Source organism: Thalassophryne amazonica, chromosome 1, assembly GCF_902500255.1.
Source record: "Thalassophryne amazonica chromosome 1, fThaAma1.1, whole genome shotgun sequence".
Classification (NCBI taxonomy): Eukaryota; Metazoa; Chordata; class Actinopteri; order Batrachoidiformes; family Batrachoididae; genus Thalassophryne; species Thalassophryne amazonica.
This window is the reverse complement of record NC_047103.1, coordinates 74095809-74117390: the sequence shown is the minus strand read 5'-3', so window position 1 is coordinate 74117390 and position 21582 is coordinate 74095809. Positions and strand designations below refer to the sequence as shown.

At 39.2% G+C, this 21582-nt stretch overlaps 1 protein-coding gene across 1 annotated transcript in view; it reads right to left on the bottom strand.

Annotated features, from left to right (window-relative positions):
* LOC117511826 (copine-3-like) overlaps nt 1-21209 on the bottom strand; it is a 102317-nt gene extending 81108 nt beyond the window's left edge. The window contains exon 1 of the mRNA XM_034171739.1: nt 21088-21209. The gene's annotated coding sequence lies outside the window, so the exon portion shown is untranslated. The remainder of the gene's footprint in view (nt 1-21087) is intronic.
* Nucleotides 21210-21582: the final 373 nt, after the last annotated feature.

Below are 21582 nucleotides of genomic sequence, written 5' to 3'. Positions count from 1 at the left end.
CAGCAGCTGTGGGCGGTCTTTAAACAGGCTGGAGCACTCCTTAATCTGTGTAATCCCCATAAAATCGTCCCTGAAAGCCATCTGAATTTTCCGAATGGTTTCCACCTGGAGGTCTCTCACAGTTTCTGGAAAAAATTGATGCAGCAAAGCTCCAAATCATTCAGACATTTTATTCAAAATAAAAATCTGACGAGAGGGGTGGACCACTGCTCACACAAAGCCTGCTCACAGGCGAATGACGCAACCGACAGGCGTGAAAAAACTCACGCACGAAGGTTCAAGCTTGGCTGATGCAATCACACGTGATTCAAATCCATATAGTTTTTGAAAAAATAAAAAGGTTGGATACTTTTCTAACAGACCTCGTATATTCATTGTTAGTTGCTTTTATATTTTTTCTGTTATGTTTCTATTCAGGTTCTTTTTGTCTCTTTCTCTAAAATTGTATATAATAAGTATATATTGTATATAATAATCATTAGATTATTAATATATAAACAAAAATAAATTTAAAAAATATTACAATTTGAAAACAAATGCACCCGAACATGATGACAGCTGCAGCTGCTTGATGCTAACTTTTAACACTGAAAATGCCATAGACATGCTAACGCGTTAGCATCGCTCCCATTTTTAAGTTATAAAATACATCTATCAACTGTTTCAGAAGACCATAACAGGTCAGTTTAACGTAAAAAAGGTAAATAATACTCACAGACGTATGCTCCTTAGGGTTTTAGCGGGGAAAAATTAAGCGAAAGAAAGAAAGAAAAAACAAAGCAATAGATCGAAGCACTGCTTCAATCTGTGAACCACTGCTTCGATTGGTTCAAGGTTCAAAGCAAAGTCGCGCTGCAGAAAAGTTGATTACGGACCCGCTGCAGGGTCTGTAATCAATGTAGAGAAATTATCATTTTCCTGACAAACACCCCCCAAAACAACGGCCACTCTAACAGAATCGCTAAGCAAAAAGGTTATTAATGTCGGTGGATCGAATAATTTCTTAACGATACCCGAAAGGAACCGTTTCTCAATACCCATCCCTAATGTTGATGGTGAAATATTCTGTTTTAACCAAATGGAGTGTTTAAGTGACGATTAATGTGTATCCATTCGAGTGTCTTAGAACAAATAGTATGCCAAAATAGTTCATGTGTTTAAACAGTTGAATCATTTCTCTAACATGAAGTTTTCTGTGAAATTACACGCCCTTAATGAGCGGAGTTTAATGACACAAGTCCCCTTTAAAAAGTTAGAACAGAGTTCCTTCTTGCTCTCTTTCAATGTTTAAATGCTTAACTTTATTTTTGGGTCAACAAGGTCCCATGCTAGCCTAGCTGCGCTACCACGTGGTTTCATTCATTCATTCATTCGTTGTTTCATCTTTGATAACTTTGACAAATTAATAGCCTGACATTTTTAAGGTTCGTCAAGTCGTTCAAATTTTTAAGAGAACTTCCGAGCTGAACTTTTCAAAATAATCACGAATTTACAGAAAAGCGACTTTCCTTTTCTGTACTTTATAACGCTGCTCTTAAAGGTTTATCTTTTTTTTCTAAATTCACAAGGACTTTTAATCTGGCTCCAACAAACTTTTAAAAGCTACCAGAAGCCATTTTCAACAAACGCCTTCCACTTGACGGCGGACCTGACTGCAAGCAGCCATCCTGTCGGTAAAACCAGCTGACACTGAAACCTTTGGGATTGCTGGGGAGATCGCTGGTTTAACCCCTGACCCAAGTGAGCTCACGATGCAAACAGCCTAACACATCAACGACAGACAGACGGTTCATCCGAACCATCTCTTCAACGGATCAGCTAAGTGACCCAGTTAAACGTTCCAGAAAAAGGGTTTTGTTGTGAAAGGATGCAAAGTGGCTTCTTTTTAAACATACATTTGTTTGATCATTTTCTTAATAATAACTGGCTTCAAATTTCATCACTAAATTCTAATCAGATTTATTTACTTAAAGTCTTTAAGCTTTATCTCACTACTTTCTTTCAACATCTCACGAGTAAGTAAATTGTGTCTATAAATGAACTTATTTAATCACTGTCCACAAAAATGCCAGTAAACTGTTCATTTCTTGTATACTTGTAAATAAAATGTAACTATTTCTGCTGTGGTTCATTTTGTGTTCAGAAGGAAACCCTTGGTCAATCGTATCATAGAATTCAGACTTTCAGACCCGAGACTGATTAATTAAATTGAGACTGATTAATTTGAGACTGAATAATGGTTGTTTAAATTAAAGTACCTATGCTTTAAATAGGTGCTGCCCTGAGGTAATTAGATATTATTCTAATTAAATAATAATTATTAAACCCTAATATTGTTATCTTGTTGACCCATTAAATGAGGTCTAGGCCAATTTAACTCCATTTGGGAGCTTAACAATACTTTTGCTATTTTTGGTGCTCTCTGTGAGGCCAATAACACATTGCAAGGCTTATCTACTTATTCCCTGCATTAAATTGGTGCCTCAGTGTGAGGTGCCATTCATTCCAAATAATTAAATTAACTTATTTGTTACAGTTTATTTTGGTGCCCCATTGCGAGGCATGTAAATTTTGTTACATTTATATTGGTGCACCCATGTGAGGCGATTTAGAATTTCGCTACACCATAGTAAAGTAATCATGGTCCACATGTTTCTAGGTTGCTGCTGAGGGAAAAAGGAAGAGGTGCCAGGTCTGCAGGCCATCTGACAATGTCAAGAAAACCATGACCTGTGCAAAATGTGCAAAATTCATTTGCACAAAGCACAGTGTGATGACATGTCACTTGTGTGCTGTGTAGATGTACACACATACACACGTTCATATTGCAATTGCTTGTTTGTTGTATCGTGATTTTGTTCATTTTTGGTTCATAAACTGTGCATGTATGTCAAACAAAATTTAAATGTTAGGTTTCAATGTTATGTAAAACTGTGTTTTATAAGTTGGTCTTTCAAAAGTAATAAAGTGGTGAAACATTAAAGAAAGTTTGAACATGTATTTTTTTTATGAAAAATGAGTGAATTATCCTAACTGAACCATTACCTGTTAGAAGTAAGGAACACCAGTGCACTAAATATTGATAGAATAGGTAGTAATGAAATATTCACACTGCTTGTTAGGATTTTTTTGGTTTCAGACATCTTTTGGATAATTAACACTTGGACTACCAGAGTGGTGCCAAATGGCACTTCTTCCTTTCATGACCAAGGTGGTCATAATCAATTTCAATCAATCAATCAATTTTATTTATATAGCGCCAAATCACAACAAACAGTTGCCCCAAGGCACTTTATATTGTAAGGCAAGGCCATACAATAATTACGTAAAAACCCCAACGGTCAAAACGACCCCCAGTGAGCAAGCACTTGGCGACAGTGGGAAGGAAAAACTCCCTTTTAACAGGAAGAAACCTCCAGCAGAACCAGGCTCAGGGAGGGGCAGTCTTCTGCTGGGACTGGTTGGGGCTGAGGGAGAGAACCAGGAAAAAGACATGCTGTGGAGGGGAGCAGAGATCAATCACTAATGATTAAATGCAGAGTGGTGCATACAGAGCAAAAAGAGAAAGAAACACTCAGTGCATCATGGGAACCCCCCAGCAGTCTAAGTCTATAGCAGCATAACTAAGGGATGGTTCAGGGTCACCTGATCCAGCCCTAACTATAAGCTTTAGCAAAAAGGAAAGTTTTAAGCCTAATCTTAAAAGTAGAGAGGGTGTCTGTCTCCCTGATCCAAACTGGGAGCTGGTTCCACAAGAGAGGAGCCTGAAAGCTGAAGGCTCTGCCTCCCATTCTACTCTTACAAACCCTAGGAACTACAAGTAAGCCTGCAGTCTGAGAGCGAAGCGCTCTATTGGGGTGATATGGTACTATGAGGTCCCTAAGATAAGATGGGACCTGATTATTCAAAACCTTATAAGTAAGAAGAAGAATTTTAAATTCTATTCTAGAATTAACAGGAAGCCAATGAAGAGAGGCCAATATGGGTGAGATATGCTCTCTCCTTCTAGTCCCCGTTAGTACTCCAGCTGCAGCATTTTGAATTAACTGAAGGCTTTTCAGGGAACTTTTAGGACAACCTAATAATAATGAATTACAATAGTCCAGCCTAGAGGAAATAAATGCATGAATTAGTTTTTCAGCATCACTCTGAGACAAGACCTTTCTAATTTTAGAGATACTGCGTAAATGCAAAAAAGCAGTCCTACATATTTGTTTAATATGTGCTTTGAATGACATATCCTGATCAAAAATGACTCCAAGATTTCTCACAGTATTACTAGAGGTCAGGGTAATGCCATCCAGAGTAAGGATCTGGTTAGACACCATGTTTCTAAGATTTGTGGGGCCAATTACAATAACTTCAGTTTTATCTGCGTTTAAAAGCAGGAAATTAGAGGTCAACCATGTCTTTATGTTTGTAAGACAATCCTGCAGTTTAGCTAATTGGTGTGTGTCCTCTGGCTTCATGGATAGATAAAGCTGGGTATCATCTGCGTAACAATGAAAATTTAAGCAATGCCGTCTAATAATACTGCCTAAGGGAAACATGTATAAAGTGAATAAAATTGGTCCTAGCACAGAACCTTGTGGAACTCCATAATTAACCTTAGTCTGTGAAGAAGATTCCCCATTTACATAAACAAATTGTAATCTATTAGATAAATATGATTCAAACCACCGCAGCGCAGTGCCTTTAATACCTATGGCATGCTCTAATCTCTGTAATAAAATTTTATGGTCAACAGTATCAAAAGCAGCACTGAGGTCTGACAGAACAAGCACAGAGATGAGTCCACTGTCTGAGGCCATAAGAAGATAATTTGTAACCTTCACTAATGCTGTTTCTGTACTATGATGAATTCTAAAACCTGACTGAAACTCTTCAAATAGACCATTCCTCTGCAGATGATCAGTTAGCTGTTTTCCAACTACCCTTTCAAGAATTTTTGAGAGAAAAGGAAGGTTGGAGATTGGCCTATAATTAGCTAAGAAAGCTGGGTCAAGTGATGGCTTTTTAAGTAATGGTTTAATTACTGCCACCTTAAAAGCCTGTGGTACATAGCCAACTAATAAAGATAGATTGATCATATTTAAGATCGAAGCATTAAATAATGGTAGGGCTTCCTTGAGCAGCCTGGTAGGAATGGGGTCTAATAGACATGTTGATGGTTTGGATGAAGTAACTAATGAAAATAACTCAGACAGAACAATCTGAGAGAAAGAGTCTAACCAAATACAAGCATCACTGAAAGCAGCCAAAGATAACGATACGTCTTTGGGATGGTTAGGAGTAATTTTTTCTCTAATAGTTAAAATTTTATTAGCAAAGAAAGTCATGAAGTCATTACTAGTTAAAGTTAAAGGAATACTCGGCTCAATAGAGCTCTGACTCTTTGTCAGCCTGGCTACAGTGCTGAAAAGAAACCTGGGGTTGTTCTTATTTTCTTCAATTAGTGATGAGTAGTAAGATGTCCTAGCTTTACGGAGGGCTTTTTTATAGAGCAACAGACTCTTTTCCCAGGCTAAGTGAAGATCTTCTAAATTAGTGAGACGCCATTTCCTCTCCAACTTACGGGTTATCTGCTTTAAGCTGCGAGTTTGTGAGTTATACCACGGAGTCAGGCACTTCTGATTTAAAGCTCTCTTTTTCAGAGGAGCTACAGCATCCAAAGTTGTCTTCAATGAGGATGTAAAACTACTGACGAGATACTCTATCTCACTTACAGAGTTTAGGTAGCTACTCTGCACTGTGTTGGTATATGGCATTAAAGAACATAAAGAAGGAATCATATCCTTAAACCTAGTTACAGCGCTTTCTGAAAGACTTCTAGTGTAATGAAACTTATTCCCCACTGCTGGGTAGTCCATCAGAGTAAATGTAAATGTTATTAAGAAATGATCAGACAGAAGGGAGTTTTCAGGGAATACTGTTAAATCTTCAATTTCCATACCATAAGTCAGAACAAGATCTAAGCTATGATTAAAGTGGTGGGTGGACTCATTTACATTTTGAGCAAAGCCAATTGAGTCTAATAATAGATTAAATGCAGTGTTGAGGCTGGCATTCTCAGCATCTGTGTGGATGTTAAAATCGCCCACTATAATTATCTTATCTGAGCTAAGCACTAAGTCAGACAAAAGGTCTGAAAATTCACAGAGAAACTCACAGTAACGACCAGGAGGGCGATAGATAGCAACAAATAAAACTGGTTTTTGGGACTTCCAATTTGGATGGACAAGACTAAGAGTCAAGCTTTCAAATGAATTAAAGCTCTGTCTGGGTTTTTGATTAATTAATAAGCTGGAATGGAAGATTGCTGCTAATCCTCCGCCTCGGCCCGTGCTACGAGCGTTCTGGCAGTTAGTGTGACTCGGGGGTGTTGACTCATTTAAACTAACATATTCATCCTGCTGTAACCAGGTTTCTGTAAGGCAGAATAAATCAATATGTTGATCAATTATTATATCATTTACTAACAGGGACTTAGAAGAGAGAGACCTAATGTTTAATAGACCACATTTAACTGTTTTAGTCTGTGGTGCAGTTGAAGGTGCTATATTATTTTTTCTTTTTGAATTTTTATGCTTAAATAGATTTTTGCTGGTTATTGGTGGTCTGGGAGCAGGCACCGTCTCTACGGGGATGGGGTAATGAGGGGATGGCAGGGGGAGAGAAGCTGCAGAGAGGTGTGTAAGACTACAACTCTGCTTCCTGGTCCCAACCCTGGATAGTCATGGTTTGGAGGATTTAAGAAAATTGGCCAAAGCTACGAATAAGCTACACTTATTACAAGTACCATTACTGCTAAAGGAGGCCGAGGAATAACTAAACATTTCACACCCAGAGCAGAAAAGTGCGTGAGAGACAGGAGAAGCCGCCATGCTAAACCGGCTAAGAGGTAGTAGCTGCGCTAAGCTAGCGGATTCCTAAAAACACACAAAGTGAATAATGTGTAAATAATTTAGAGGTGATTCAGCAGAGGGAGTGCTTTAGTTAAGGCACGTGAAGATTACACTGTGAAACAAATCGTTATCTAGGTAACTAGATCAATCTAACTGCGCAGATTAAACAGCTAACAGATACAGCAAAACACCGCTGTGCTCCGGAACAGGAAGTGATACAATACCGCAGTGAGAGCCAACCACCAGTAGAGGCAAGCCAAAAAGACAAGCAAGCAAGAAATCTGCCACAATTTTTTGTCCTGATTTCTTATAGTGTTTCTTAAAGCCAGAAAGTTGCCATTTGAAATTACTTTAGTTTTGTGTCATGTCTGTGATCTGCTTTTTTTTCTACAAAATTAAACAACTGAATGAATATCCTCCGAGGCCGGTGATTCCATAATTATTGCCAGGGGTTGTAGATGGGATTGCTGTGCTGTCCACGAAAAAGCGAAACTTGTCTGCCACCTTACCCTTCTTCAGCACCATGGCCCTGGATTTAGCCGGTTTAAAGCTCATTCTTGCCCAAGAGATGAGCTTTCCAGGCCCTGGAGTAACTGTCTCTCACCGGGCACAGATGTTGTGGTGACAGTGAGATCGTCCATGAAGGCTCTGATGGGGAGCTGCCGAATGCCAGACTTGGACAGAGGACATCTGCACTCCTTCTTAGGTGCCTTGACAACCATGTTCATGGCCATGGCAAAAAGGCTAAGTGAGATGGTGCACCCAGTTATGATGCCCTTTTCAAGCCGGTGTCAGTCTGATGTTACACTCCCAGAAGTGACTCTGCACCTGAAATTCCCGTAGTAGTTCAGGATGAGGTCCTTGATCTTCCTGGGTACATGATGTCGATCCAGGGTAGTCTCCACGAGCTTGTGGGGTATGGAGCCATAGGCATTGGCCAGGTCAAGCCAAAGTACCACAAGGTCTCCCTTACCCTCCCATGCCTCCCTAATCAGCTGGGTGACAGCAACGGTGTGTTAAAGGCATCCTGACAACTGGAATCCCACCATTCTGGACTGAAGTGTCAATGTAACTATTCTTAAGGAGGAAGTCTGTCAACCTTCTGGAAAGGATGCTGAAGAAAATCTTCCCCTCCACAGTAAGGAGCGAGAGTGTTTTGAACTGCTCTAGCTTGGGGAATTCTCCTCCTTGGGTATCCAGACACCCTCCGCCTGCCTCCACTGGTCCGCAACAGCTCCTCTGCACCAAATCACACAAATCACTGAGAGGTAATGAAATCAACAGCGGGAGATGGCATGTCCAACAAGGCACTTTGAGACCCTAGCTCATGCTCTCTTTCAGGTTGCTTTCCAAGAACTGGTCTACCTCTTCCTTGGAGCAAACTAGCCACCCACTGCACTTCTGCCCCAACAGCTGTTTGGTGAATCCGAATGGATCAGCTATGAATGCAGTTCGCTTCCTGGCTCTCTCTCTCCTCCATCTCCTGTGCCATTCAGCTCTGCACAGGGTCATGAGTTTATTCCTGATGATGTTACGGAGCTCAGCTAGTGGTGGTTTCTCCTCCTCTGTCGCTACCTTGTACTGCCTAGCCAGGGCCCGCAGCTCTCTCCGCAGATGATGGATCTTTTCAGCCCTTCGGTTCTTAATGTAGTCAGGTCTACTGGACTTGCACTCCTCCACACCAAACCTCTCTGTTCCAAAGGTGACAATGATGGTTGTCATGGTCTGGAGCCGCCTGTCAGCATCCCCTTTTGCTGTTGCTTCAATGATTCTGGCTGCGTCCACATTGAATTGGTGCCACACTTTGTGCTGACTCGCTGCCGGCCACTTGATGCATGGCTGTTGAACTACTGTGCTGGGGGCTGGAGAGCTTGTCACTTGGAGGTTCTGGGCTCTGTGGGGTGTCTCCCGGCCGGGCTCCTCTGTCATCTCACCAGGACTGGGTCCTGTGTGCTGTGCCACACTCTCCTGCACCAAGCATTTCATTCAGCCCTGATGAATTTTCAGGCCGTGCTCGTTTTTGCAGATCTTGCCACAAGTGCATCTTTTGGCTGTCGTCGTCATTAAGAAGTTTGTCAGAGTCGTCAACATTGTGTTTGTCCTGTTGGGGAACTCATCCCCCCCCCTCTCGGGTTCCCCTGGGGGTACAGTTAATGTACTGTACGTATGTACTATTAAATAATAAAACCATTCACGGAAGGCGTAAATACTATAGTCTTATCTGTCCATTTCAGTGAGATCATCTGAAAACTTAACTACCTTTACAAAATGACAATTTTAAAACGAATAATTTTAATTCCTTCTGTCTTGACTGAAGAAAAGTCCATTTGTCACATGGGAGTTTAGTGCCAGGTTACAGCGCCGGCTATAATGCTATATTACGGTTGATGGATTGAGTCATTACTCTGAACGAGCCACTTTGTGCTGCAAATTAAAAGACTCCCAGAGTTCCTCATCTGCTCATAACATCTCATGTGATGAAATCATGCCATGATCCACAAAACAATAAAACAAAAAAAATTGAAAATGCTCAGTTTTGCCTGCGTGTTGAATGGAGAAGCCGTGGAAACCATGCAAGTGTGCGTTCATCAATATAATTGTTTCAACCTGCCAATCAAAAGGATTCTGCCGGCGAGAATGAACCATTCTCACACCGAAAACACAGCACAGCTCCGACCTAAACCACTCGGTGGAATGGGGGCTGTCAGTAGCCTGTAAAAATCCATAAATTAATGGGATTATAAAGACAGTGGTTCTTGTTCTGATGTCACTTCCTCCTTCTTCTCCCATGTTGTAACTGGGCCGGATGTTCCTGGGTCCATATCCTCGGTGCATCTCAAAGCTCTCAAAGAGCTTCTAACTTAGCCTAAAATATCCTAGCAAAGACTCCCAGCCTAAGAGAGACCCAAGAGGTGTCAGAGAGCAATTCTGGGCAAGGAGTTGACAGAAACTCCTATCTTAGTGAGGAGGTGGGGTTGACCCCGTTGCTAGCTATGACGTGGTCCTGTAAGAGCTGTGACTGGTTGTCATGGAAAGGGAAGGGGAAATTAAAAAAATAAATGTACTCTGCGCTCCTAAGTAAAATCAACCAATCATATAACTGCATTAAGAAATGCATAATCGTGAAAATAATTTAATATCATGATGGTGATACTCAGCAAAATTAATTTGGAGCAATCACCGGGTCGGTCACTAAACCTGTAAATTCTTGTGCTGCAATACATTATGGGAGTTCTGCATTTGAGGATTTTAAATGTTGCTATTGTGGCTCATGTTAGTTTAACAGTTTTGTTTGTTTGAAATGTTTATTTCGAATATCAAGGCACAAAAATAAATAACAACAATAACATAAAATATAAAGCAAACCATAATCAATGGATATTCAAAAAGGAGTGAGAAGAAGTAAAACATATTTACTCCCACCCCTTGTCCTTAAGTAAATAACATAATTAACTTATACACATGATCTATGCATTAATACATATAAACATACACACATAGTCAAATACATGCATCCATCAGCACATGTATAGTCCCACATATAAATCCACATGTACCATATAAACATAAAACACAGAAACACCACAAAAAAGACTAGCAAAGCTAGCCAAAGCAAGGAAAGAAAATAATTAAGTAGAAATAACCAAAAACAACAACAACAACAAAAATAAATAAGTAAAAAAATAACTAGACATTTGCACCTAAAACACCTGGTGATTGGCCACACCTCCTTCATCCTCATACCTTTTGAAAATCCTGTTTTTATACAGCATGTTGAACTGTTTCATATTTGAACATTGTTTCAATTCCACACTAAATCCCTTCAGAAGTCTCAGTCCACAGACTGATAGACAAAAGACGTTTTCTGGTTGTACGAAATCTTGGTTCTTTAAAGTTACATTTTCTCCTCAGATTGTAATCCCCTTCATGATTTTTGAACAGTTGTTGAATATTCCTCGGTAACAGATTATTTGTTGCTTTGAACATTACTTGTGCTGTTTGGTATTAATACAATAACATACTGTTGTTGTGCGGTATGCATTTTCAGAGGCCAAACGTTCACACCCAGTTGCCCAAAATGACAGATATTCGAAGTTAGACGAGGGCGAACATCTGTCATACACGTAACGTGTACATAAAAAGTTGGCTCACTTAACTTTTGTCATGTCAGCTGGTGCGTGCACTGCTCTCCAAATTCGGCAGTGTGTCCTCATCAAGCTGGCTGCTTTAGCTGTTGTTCATTGTCGTACTATCCATGAGAAAATCATCCCCAATATCCATATTGGGACCAAAACACACTTCTCGCCTTTTCATCTTTTCCTCTGCAGAGAGTTCCCCCTCCCCCCTTCTGCGGACAGTTCTTGGGCTGCGCACGTGCTATGACATAATTTGTTTACGCACAGCAGGTGGTTATAGCCAGATAGCATCGACGTAAATCTACGATATCTGCCTAGCAACGCTCCAGTAAAGTGATAATATGCACAATACCAGTAAACTTGAGTAATTGTGACTTTAGAAATAATGCATTTGTGTGATCCTGATGTCCTTGCATTGTGAATGATCCGTATTGCTCTTTTCTGTAGGATATTTAATGAACATAATGAGGTTTTTTAATTGTTGCCCCAAACCTCAGCACAGTACTGCAAATAAGGAGAGACTAGTGAACAGTATAGAGTGTGGAGTGATTTGCCATCTAAGACCTTCTTTGCTTTATTTATTACTGCAATGTTTCTTGAGACTTTATATATTTTTGATATGTGGTTTCCAGCTAATTACCCAAAAAAAATTAATTTCATGAACTCTCTCAGTTTCTACCCCCTCTACTTTTATCTTTACCTGTGTTCATTCTACAATTTCCAAATAACATTATTTTTTGTCTTACCTAAAGTTAATGATAATCTATTACTGTCAAACCATATTTTTAATTTGTTAATTTGTGTAGTTACTGTATTTCCTCCTGCAATTATACTATGTTATCCCCTGAGTGAAAAATATTGGTATCATCAGCAAACAGTACAAAATGCAGTAGCTTAGAAACCTTATACATGTCATTGATATACAGAATAAAGAGCTTGGGGCCCAATACTGACCCCTGGGTGATGCCACAAACAATGTCCAGACATACTGAGGAACAATTACTCAACTTTACAAACTGTTGTCTCCCACTTCAACAGCTTTGGACCCAATCAAGCACTAGTCCCCTGATACCATTTCTTTCCCGTTACTGATTAATATGTCATGGTTGATTGTGTCAAATGCTTTCGTCAAGTCTATGAACAACCCTGCAGCATATTTCTTGTGGTCTAAAGCATTTGTGATTAGCTGTATTGCTTCTGTTATTTCCAGTGTTGTTGATCTATTTTACCTAAATCCATACTGATTCTGTGCAAGTATGTTGTGTTTTTTACAAATTAGTCCAATCTGTTATTAAAGTTTTTCCAGTATTTTTGAGAATCGTGGTAATAATGACATCGGTCTATAATTAGTGAAATGACGCTTGTTCCCAGTTTTGTGTAGAGGTATGACCTTGGCTATTTTCATTTTATTTGGAAATGAACAAGTTTGAAATTAAACATTACATATGTATGTTAATGGTTTGGAGATGCCCTCAATTACCTTTTTCACTAGTGACATGTCAATATCATTATAATCTGTAGATTTTTTTTATTCTTACTTTTAATGACAATATCCAGTATTTCATGTTCTGTCACAGCTTTAAGAAATAAAGAAAAATGATTTATCTCCGGCATATACTCTCTATATTTCCCAGTATCAGGGATTTGTTTTGCTAATTCAGGTCCAACGTTTATAAATAATTCATCAAATCTATTAGCTGCTTCATCCATGTTATAATTTTATATATCCTTATCAATAAAATACTTAGGTAAACTACTGTGCATACTGCTGTTTCTTATAACATTACTTAGTGCCTTCCACGTTCCTTTAATGTTATTGTTATTGTCCTCTAATATCCTCTTATAATAATCTTTCTTACTTACTCTTACAATATTAGTTAACTTATTTTTATATATTATTTATACTTGCATTCTGCCTCTATGGTTTTCTGTCTAATAAAATCTCTGTATAGTGTATTCTTCTTTTTACATGCATTAAACCCTGTTGTAATCCATGGAGAAATATTATATGCCAGTTTCTTGTTGTATTTCTTAAGTAGACAGTGCTTATCATATAATAAATTAAATATTTTTAAGAATTCATTGTAAGCATGATCAACACTTATCATTATATATTGTATCCCGATTCTTAGTGCTTTTATGGATTCCTCTGTCTTTACTCGACTGTATTCTATTTTTTTGTCTATTTTTTCCCAAGGTTTATATTATTAACTGTAAATACGTGGAGATGGTCACTAACGTCGTGAATTAATAATTCACTAATTGCCTTATTATCAATGTCATTTGTAAATATTTTGTCAATGAGAGTAGCAGAAGTAGATGTAATCCTACTGGGTCTTGTGAAGCTAGGAAAATAGCACATACTGTACATTGTATGGATAAATGTATTTGTAGGTTTATGGTTGTTGGCATTTAACAGGTCAATGTTCCAATCTGCACATATAAAAACTGTTTCGTTACCTATATTTTAAAACATACTTTCCATCCATTCACTGAAAATTCCAGTGCTAGAATCTGGTGTTCTATATATACAGCTCACAATAACATTTGTGTTTTTATTTTTCTTACTGATTTCAATTGATAAACATTCAAGAACATTATCCACCACAGTTGTCATTCCTCTATAACCTTGAAATCTAATGTTTTATCGATATACATAGCCACTCCTCCACCACCTTTGTTTTCTCTTTTTTATATGTAAGTTCATAACCCTTCAGAAGTGCTTCAGAAATAAAGCTTGCATTGTCCTGCGTGGATAAATCCACTCTAGACAAAGCCCCCCCCACCACCATAAAAACATATATTTGCAAATTTATTAAACTAATGCCTTATATATATATATATATATATATACAGATATACATATATACATATATATACACAACCCCTGGCAAAAAATTATGGAATCACAGGCATCGGACGATGTTCATTCAGTTGTTTAATTTTGTAGAAAAAAAGCAGATCACAGACATGACACAAAACTAAAGTCATTTCAAATGACAACTTTCTGGAAACACTATAAGAAATCAAGAAAAAAAAATTGTGGCAGTCAGTAACAGTTACTGTTTTAGACCAAGCAGAGGGAAAAAAATATGGACTCACTCAGTTCTGAGGAATAAATTATGGAATCACCCTGTAAATTTTCATCCCCAAAACTAACACCTGCATCAAATCAGATCTGCTCGTTAGTCTGCATCTAAAAAGGAGTGATCACACCTTGGAGAGCTGTTGCACCAAGTGGACTGACATGAATCATGGCTCCAACACAAGAGATGTCAATTGAAACAAAGGAGAGGATTATCAAACTCTTAAAAGAGGGTAAATCATCACGAAATATTGCAAAAGATGTTGGTTGTTCACAGTCAGCTGTGTCTAAACGCTGGACCAAATACAAACAACATGGGAAGGTTGTTAAAGGCAAACATACTGGTAGACCAAGGAAGACATCAAAGCGTCAAGACAGAAAACTTAAAGCAATATGTCTCAAAAATCGAAAATGCACAACAAAACAAATGAGGAACGAATGGGAGGAAACTGGAGTCAATGTCTGTGACCGAACTGTAAGAAACTGCCTAAAGGAAATGGGATTTACATACAGAAAAGCTAAACAAAAGCCATCATTAACACCTAAACATAAAAAAACAAGGTTACAATGGGCTAAGGAAAAGCAATCGTGGACTGTGGATGACTGGATGAAAGTCATATTCAGTGATGAATCTCGAATCTGCATTGGGTAAGGTGATGATGCTGGAACTTTTGTTTGGTGCCGTTCCAATGAGATTTCTAAAGATGAATGCCTGAAGAGAACATGTAAATTTCCACAGTCATTGATGATATGGGGCTGCATGTCAGGTAAAGGCACTGGGGAGATGGCTGTCATTACATCAATAAATGCACATGTTTACGTTGATATTTTGGACACTTTTCTTATCCCATCAATTGAAAGGATGTTTGGGGATGATGAAATCATTTTTCAAGATGATAATGCATCTTGCCATAGAGCAAAAACTGTGAAAACATTCCTTGCAAAAAGACACATAGGGTCAATGTCATGGCCTGCAAATAGTCCAGATCGCAATCCAATTGAAAATCTTTGGTGGAAGTTGAAGAAAATGGTCCATGACAAGGCTCCAACCTGCAAAGCTGATCTGGCAACAGCAATCAGAGAAAGTTGGAGCCAGATTGATGAAGAGTACTGTTTGTCACTCATTAAGTCCATGCCTCAGAGACTGCAAGCTGTTATAAAAGCCAGAGGTGGTGCAACAAAATACTAGTGATGTGTTGGAGCGTTCTTTTGTTTTTCATGATTCCATAATTTTTTCCTCAGAATTGAGTGATTCCATATTTTTTTCCCTCTGCTTGGTCTAAAAAAGTAACCGTTACTGACTGCCACAATTTTTTTTCCTGATTTCTTATAGTGTTTTTTCAAGCCAGAAAGTTGCCATTTGAAATGACTTTAGTTTTGTGTCATGTCTGTGATCTGCTTTTTTTTCTACAAAATTAAACAAATGAATGAACATCCTCCGAGGCCGGTGATTCCATAATTTTTGCCAGGGGTTGTATATACGAGGTCTGTTAGAAAAGTATCGTATCTTTTTATTTTTTTTCAAAAACTATATGGATTTGATTCATATGTTTTTACGTCAGCCAAGCTTGAACCTTCGTGCGCATGCGTGAGTTTTTCCACACCTGTCGGTTGCGTCATTCGCCTGTGGACAGGCTTTGAGTGAGCACTGGTCCACCCCTCTCATCGTTGTTTCATTGCGAGGAAATGGCGGAATGATTTGAGCTTTTTTTCCATCAGAATTTTTTCAGAAACTGTTAGAGATAGGCAGCTGGAAACCATTCGAAAAATTTATCTGGCTTTCGGTGAAAGTTTTACGGGCTTCACAGAGAATAAGGAGTGTTACTACAGCTTTAAGGACGGCCCATAATGGCGCACGGCGCGTCGCGCTCCGAGCTGCCATCGAGAGGCAGAAACCACCACATCATTTCTAAACGGATGGCTGTGTGGAGCCGGGACCGTCGTGTGCAATTTCTCTGGTTATCACAAGAGCTGGACATCAGCCATTTTCCGACAGATTTCACTTTGAACAAGAGATTTTGTCATGGAAAGCCGCGCGGAGGCTTCGCACGTCACCCCCGATTTGCTGATGAAGCGAGACAAAGGAACACCTCCCTTTCGGAGTGCCAGAGGACAAGTTGGGACATGCCTATCTCGGCTTTCAGTGCTTGCCAGTCAAGTGAGTGTAAGAGAAATTGTGGAGAGCTGGGCTTGTCCTCTGGCACTCAAATTCTCTGGTCTCATGAGACAAAGATTGAACTCTTTGGCATGAATGGCAGGTGCAATGTTTGGAAGAAACCAGGTGCCATCCCTACAATGAAGCATGGTGGTGGCAGCATCATGCTGTGGGGATGTTTTTCAGCAGCAGGAACTGGGAGACTAGTCAGGATTGAGGGAAAGAAGAATGCAGCAATGTACAGTGACATCCTGGATGAAAACCTACTCCAGAGCACTCTTGACCTCAGACTGGGGAGACGGTTCATGTTTCAGCAGGATTATGACCCTAAGTACACAGCCAAGATATCAAAGAAGTGGATTCAGGACAACTCTGTGAATGTCCTTGAGTGGTCCAGCCAGAATCCGATTGAACATCTCGAGAGAGATCTGAAAATGGCTGTGATCCGATGCTCCCCATCCAACCTTTGCTCAACAAAGTACTGAGCAAAGGGTGTGAATATGTATAGGGTGTTTTTAATAAATTTGCAAAAAAAAAAAAAAAAAAAAAGCTCTTTTCATATTTTAATTATGGGGTGTTGTGAGTAGAATCTTGAGAGAAAAATTAATTTACTCCATTGTGGAATAAGGCTGTAACATAACAAATTGTGGAAAAAGTGAAGCGCTGTGAGTACTTTCCGGCTGCATCGTATTTCCAGTTGCAGTTCATAATTAGCAAATGCTCTCACTGTGTTGCAGCCCTGTTTCCTTATTGTAGTAATGTTACAGCCTTTACATAATATGTTGTATAATAAGTCAAATCAGCATTCTCAACACGCATGTGCTGTGACTGTGTCAAATGTTTAGGTTAACATTCACGATTACCAGTGCTGTGTTCAAAAGATCGATCCACGATCCGATATCGATTCACGCTCAAAAAATAAGATATCGATCCAAAAATATGTGGATCGATCTTTTCCAGGTGGGTATTAGGGACTATTTTCTTTGACGCGGAAGGAGCAAAATAAAAAGCGGGTGCCGGCTAAACGAAACCGAAACTTAAGAAAGCAAGATGGCAGAAGCTGCAGAGGTAAAATCACCGCCTGGAATGAAAGCTGATGTTTGGCAATACTTCGGATTCAAACGTTACGAGGACAAAGACGAACTAGACAGAACAAAAGCAGTGTGCAAACTGTGCCAAATAGAGGTAAAATATAGTGGCAATACCACCAAGCAGGACTAAAAACTCCTGCTATCGCACGCTTACTGGGGTGGGTAAGGCGAATTGTGGCGTTTTTTCACCGAAGCCCCACTGCGAGCCACACATTAAAAGAGAAGCAGCAGCTCCTTCAATTGCCACAACACAAGCTCATTGTGGACGTCACGACCAGGTGGAACAGCTCCCTGGATATGCTGGGACGTTTCCTCGAGCAGCAGCCAGCCATCTCTGCAGCGCTGCTGTCACCTGACGTCCGCAGGAGGGAAAGCGATATATACACTTTAATGGAGACAGACATCACCACCGCAAAGGACGTGGTGAAATGCCTAGGGCCAATGAAGACGGCCACGCTCGCCATCTCCGAGGAGGCATCTCCAACTATGTCCATTGTTGCACCACTGCAGTTTCAGCTTCTGAGTCAGATGACATGTACTACTGAAGACTCTTCTGTGATTAAGGAGCTCAAAACAGCAGTTCATAACAACTTGAACTCAAGGTATGTTCATTTAACATGGCTGTGTAGTAGTAGCATTGAAATGCATTAGTCTATAGTTTTTTAATATACTTGTCTGATTTTATTCACATTTTCTTACTTAGAATAGAGCAGTGATTTTAGACTGTACAATTCATACTAGTGTGTTTGCATGACTGTTCCATCTATATGCATTTACTGTAGGCCTACCCTGCTATATACAATGGATGCATGTTTAATCTATCTATCTATCTATCTATTTGTTCCTCTATATAGATATGAAGCCCTGATGGAGACCTTGTGTGTAGCATCATCATTGGATCCACGTTTCAAGACCCTACCATTCCTGTCTGGTGAGGCACGTGATGCTGTCTTCTTGAAATTGACCTCTGAAGCTGCTCATCTGAACCCATCAACTGATGTAAGTTAAGTTTGCAGATTATATAGTGTGCACATTTGAATATATTTAGACTAGTTTTTTTAATTGGGCAGCAAAAGACTGAATTCAGGTTAATTTGTGTATTATTTTGTAATATTTTTCTGCATCAGGAAACTACACCAGAGCAAGAAGACACCTCCCATGGTTCAACTGATGTGGCTGTGCCTGCACCAACTCAACCAAAGAGGCAAAAAGACTCATCTGCTCTGATGGCTTTACTGGGGTCAGCCTACACACCACCAGAAACTCCACTACAAAGGAAAACTACTCCCACTGAAAGGGCTGAGGAAGAGGTCACCACCTACAGGAAAGTACCATCTATTCCTCTTTCTCAAAATCCACTGACATGGTGGCAGGTGCATGCAGGGGATTTTCCTCTTCTGGCAGCCCTAGCAAAGCAGTACCTTTGCCTACCTGGGACCAGTGTTCCATCTGAGCGAGTCTTCTCAACCGCTGGAGACATTGTTAGTGCTCAAAGGAGCTGCCTCACTCCACAGCACGTAGACCAGCTCCTTTTTCTCCAGAAAAATTACACAATTCCTGAAGACTAGGACTCTTATCAGTCTCTTGGTGGCACCAACTGTCAAGGTTACACTCAGACTTATCAGTCAAGCATCATTTCTTACACAATTGCTGTGGCTGCTGAACTACTTTTTTTTTTCTTTGTGGTCAGAAACCCTGCCATGGGTATGTTATTCAACTAACAGAGGGCCACCTAATGTCATGGTTTTGATTTAAATTTCAAATAAAACTTGGATTTTTTTTCATTCCAAAATAATTACTTTAAATTCTTGACTCTTCTCTCTGTGTGTCCCTCTTACACATACACAGATACAATCACAAACACACATGGGGCTGTTTTGTCTATGAGACAGTTTTTATTTTAAAGTGACAATCCAGCAATATGTAAATAGATCGAATCGGATCGAATCGGATCGAATCGTGGATCGAATCGGATCGTGACCTTATGAATCGGAATCGAATCGATCCTGGAAATTCGGATCGATTCCCAGCCCTAACGATTACCCACTTTATTGAACAAAGCCATGTTACTCCAGTGTGTGATCCTTATTGCCCTAAAAGTTAAATGACCATTTTTAAGCAATTTTAAAGCAGCATGCCAGGTCTGCATTGTTCCATGGCCGTTTCTCAATACATATGGGCTGCAAAAGTGGAAAAAACAAATTTGCACAGTACGAGTGCAAACAAGGCACAGCACATTGTATTTGTGATCCACCATATGTCCTACACTCTTCCAATGGAATTGCAAGCTCCCAAAGAATGTGCTGAGTGGACTAAATTAATAAGTTCTGAGTATTATTTTTAGTTTTACACCATTATATATCCAAATAAATCCAGGTAAATATTTAATAGTGTAATGTATACTACTGCATAGATCTGATGACTGCAGTGTCATAGCATGAAGTACAGTGCACTGGTTAACATGCATAGACACACTGGTTATTTACTGTGTATAACCAGTAACCAGTGGACAGTTGACCGAAAATACTTAAATTCACCTACCTTCATCACCTCTTTCCCTGAAACTGCACTATTCCACAAGGATCCATCTCAATCACAAACATGTACTCAGTCTTTCTCCTACTGTCTTCATAATGTACTTAAAAAAAACATATTTAGTTATAATTTTACAGAGAATCTTACTGAACAGCTTCACATAATTTTATATGTTGCCTCAAAAAAAGGACAATCTTACTGAGTGGTTTTTGAGTTTTTGCCAGACAGATTAACTCAGTACCATAACATAGACATACAGATTTGGGCCTTAGATAATTATCCATCCATTTCCTATACACGCTTACTCCAATCAAGGGTCACAGGGCCTTAGATAATTATGTTACAGATTATTAATTATTATTATTATGCACAGTACATAGCATTTAAAACACTGATTTTCATTTATTGAAATCTAGGTGATGAAATGTGTAAACTCACCTTATTTTTGTCAATCACGCATATTCATTTCAAACACTTCTTGATGGCACGTTCATGCAGGCCATGTCACAAGTGATTTCATTTATACCCATGTGTATACAGAATTGTGTACTGATTGTTTCTTGTTGATAACAAAAACAAGAAACAATCCATTTCTTTTGTATTTTATATTTAAGATTAATTAATAATGTTATCTTAATCTTATTAATAATTAATCTTACTCTGCTGATTTCATCTGTCTTTGACTTTTTTGTGATCAGAGAAAAAAAAAAAAGAAAGATAAAGGAAACTCCACAAAAGTGAGTGAATGTTAAGCAATGTTAGTATAAAACAATATTGTGCAGATAGATAGATAGATAGATAGATAGATAGATAGATAGATAGATAGATAGATAGATAGATAGATAGATAGATAGATAGATAGATAGATAGATAGATAGATAGATAGATAGATAGATAGATAGATAGATAGATAGATAGATAGATAGATAGATAGATAGATAGATAGATAGAAAGAAATAAACACACATGCAACAAGTAACTTTTGAAGTGCCAGTGACAACCTCTAATCTTATCAGAAGACTGTGCCTAATTTGTCAGCACAGTTCGCGGTAACAGTGCTGACAGTGTTTGGTTCCAGTCCCTGCTGTCACACTGTGGTACAGTGAAGAGTGGAGCTTCCAAGTGGGTGTGGCGACGACTTCAACGCCGAAAAGCCAAATGCTCAAGCACAACTACTTACCTATTTGGTTGTTTATGAAATGCTGTCTCTGGCTGTAAAGACTTCTCCACGCATTTTATTCCTTAAGAACAGCTGAGCAACAATTTGCGGGTTAAGACACAACGTCACGCACCGCTGTCCAACAATCTTAAAAAAACAAAACGGTCCGCTCCCCCTCCCTCCTGCGAGTGAAGCTACCGGAAGTACTCCCGCCGCCATATTACTACACCCATAGCTATAGATCACACCACGTGACGGTGTAAATCACAGATCAGTGGTGTAAGGCTGTCCGCAAAATTTACTTCTTAAAACTACTGCATCTACAGTGCATCCAGAAAGTATTCACAGCGCTTCACTTTTGTCCACATTTTCTTAGGTTATAGCCTTATTCCAAAATAGATTAAATTCATTTTTTTCCTGCCATAGGTGCAATCTGAAGTGTAAATACTTATGTACACGTGATTTCTTAGCTTTTATTTTTAATAAATTTGCAAAAAAAGAGAAATCACTTCGCAC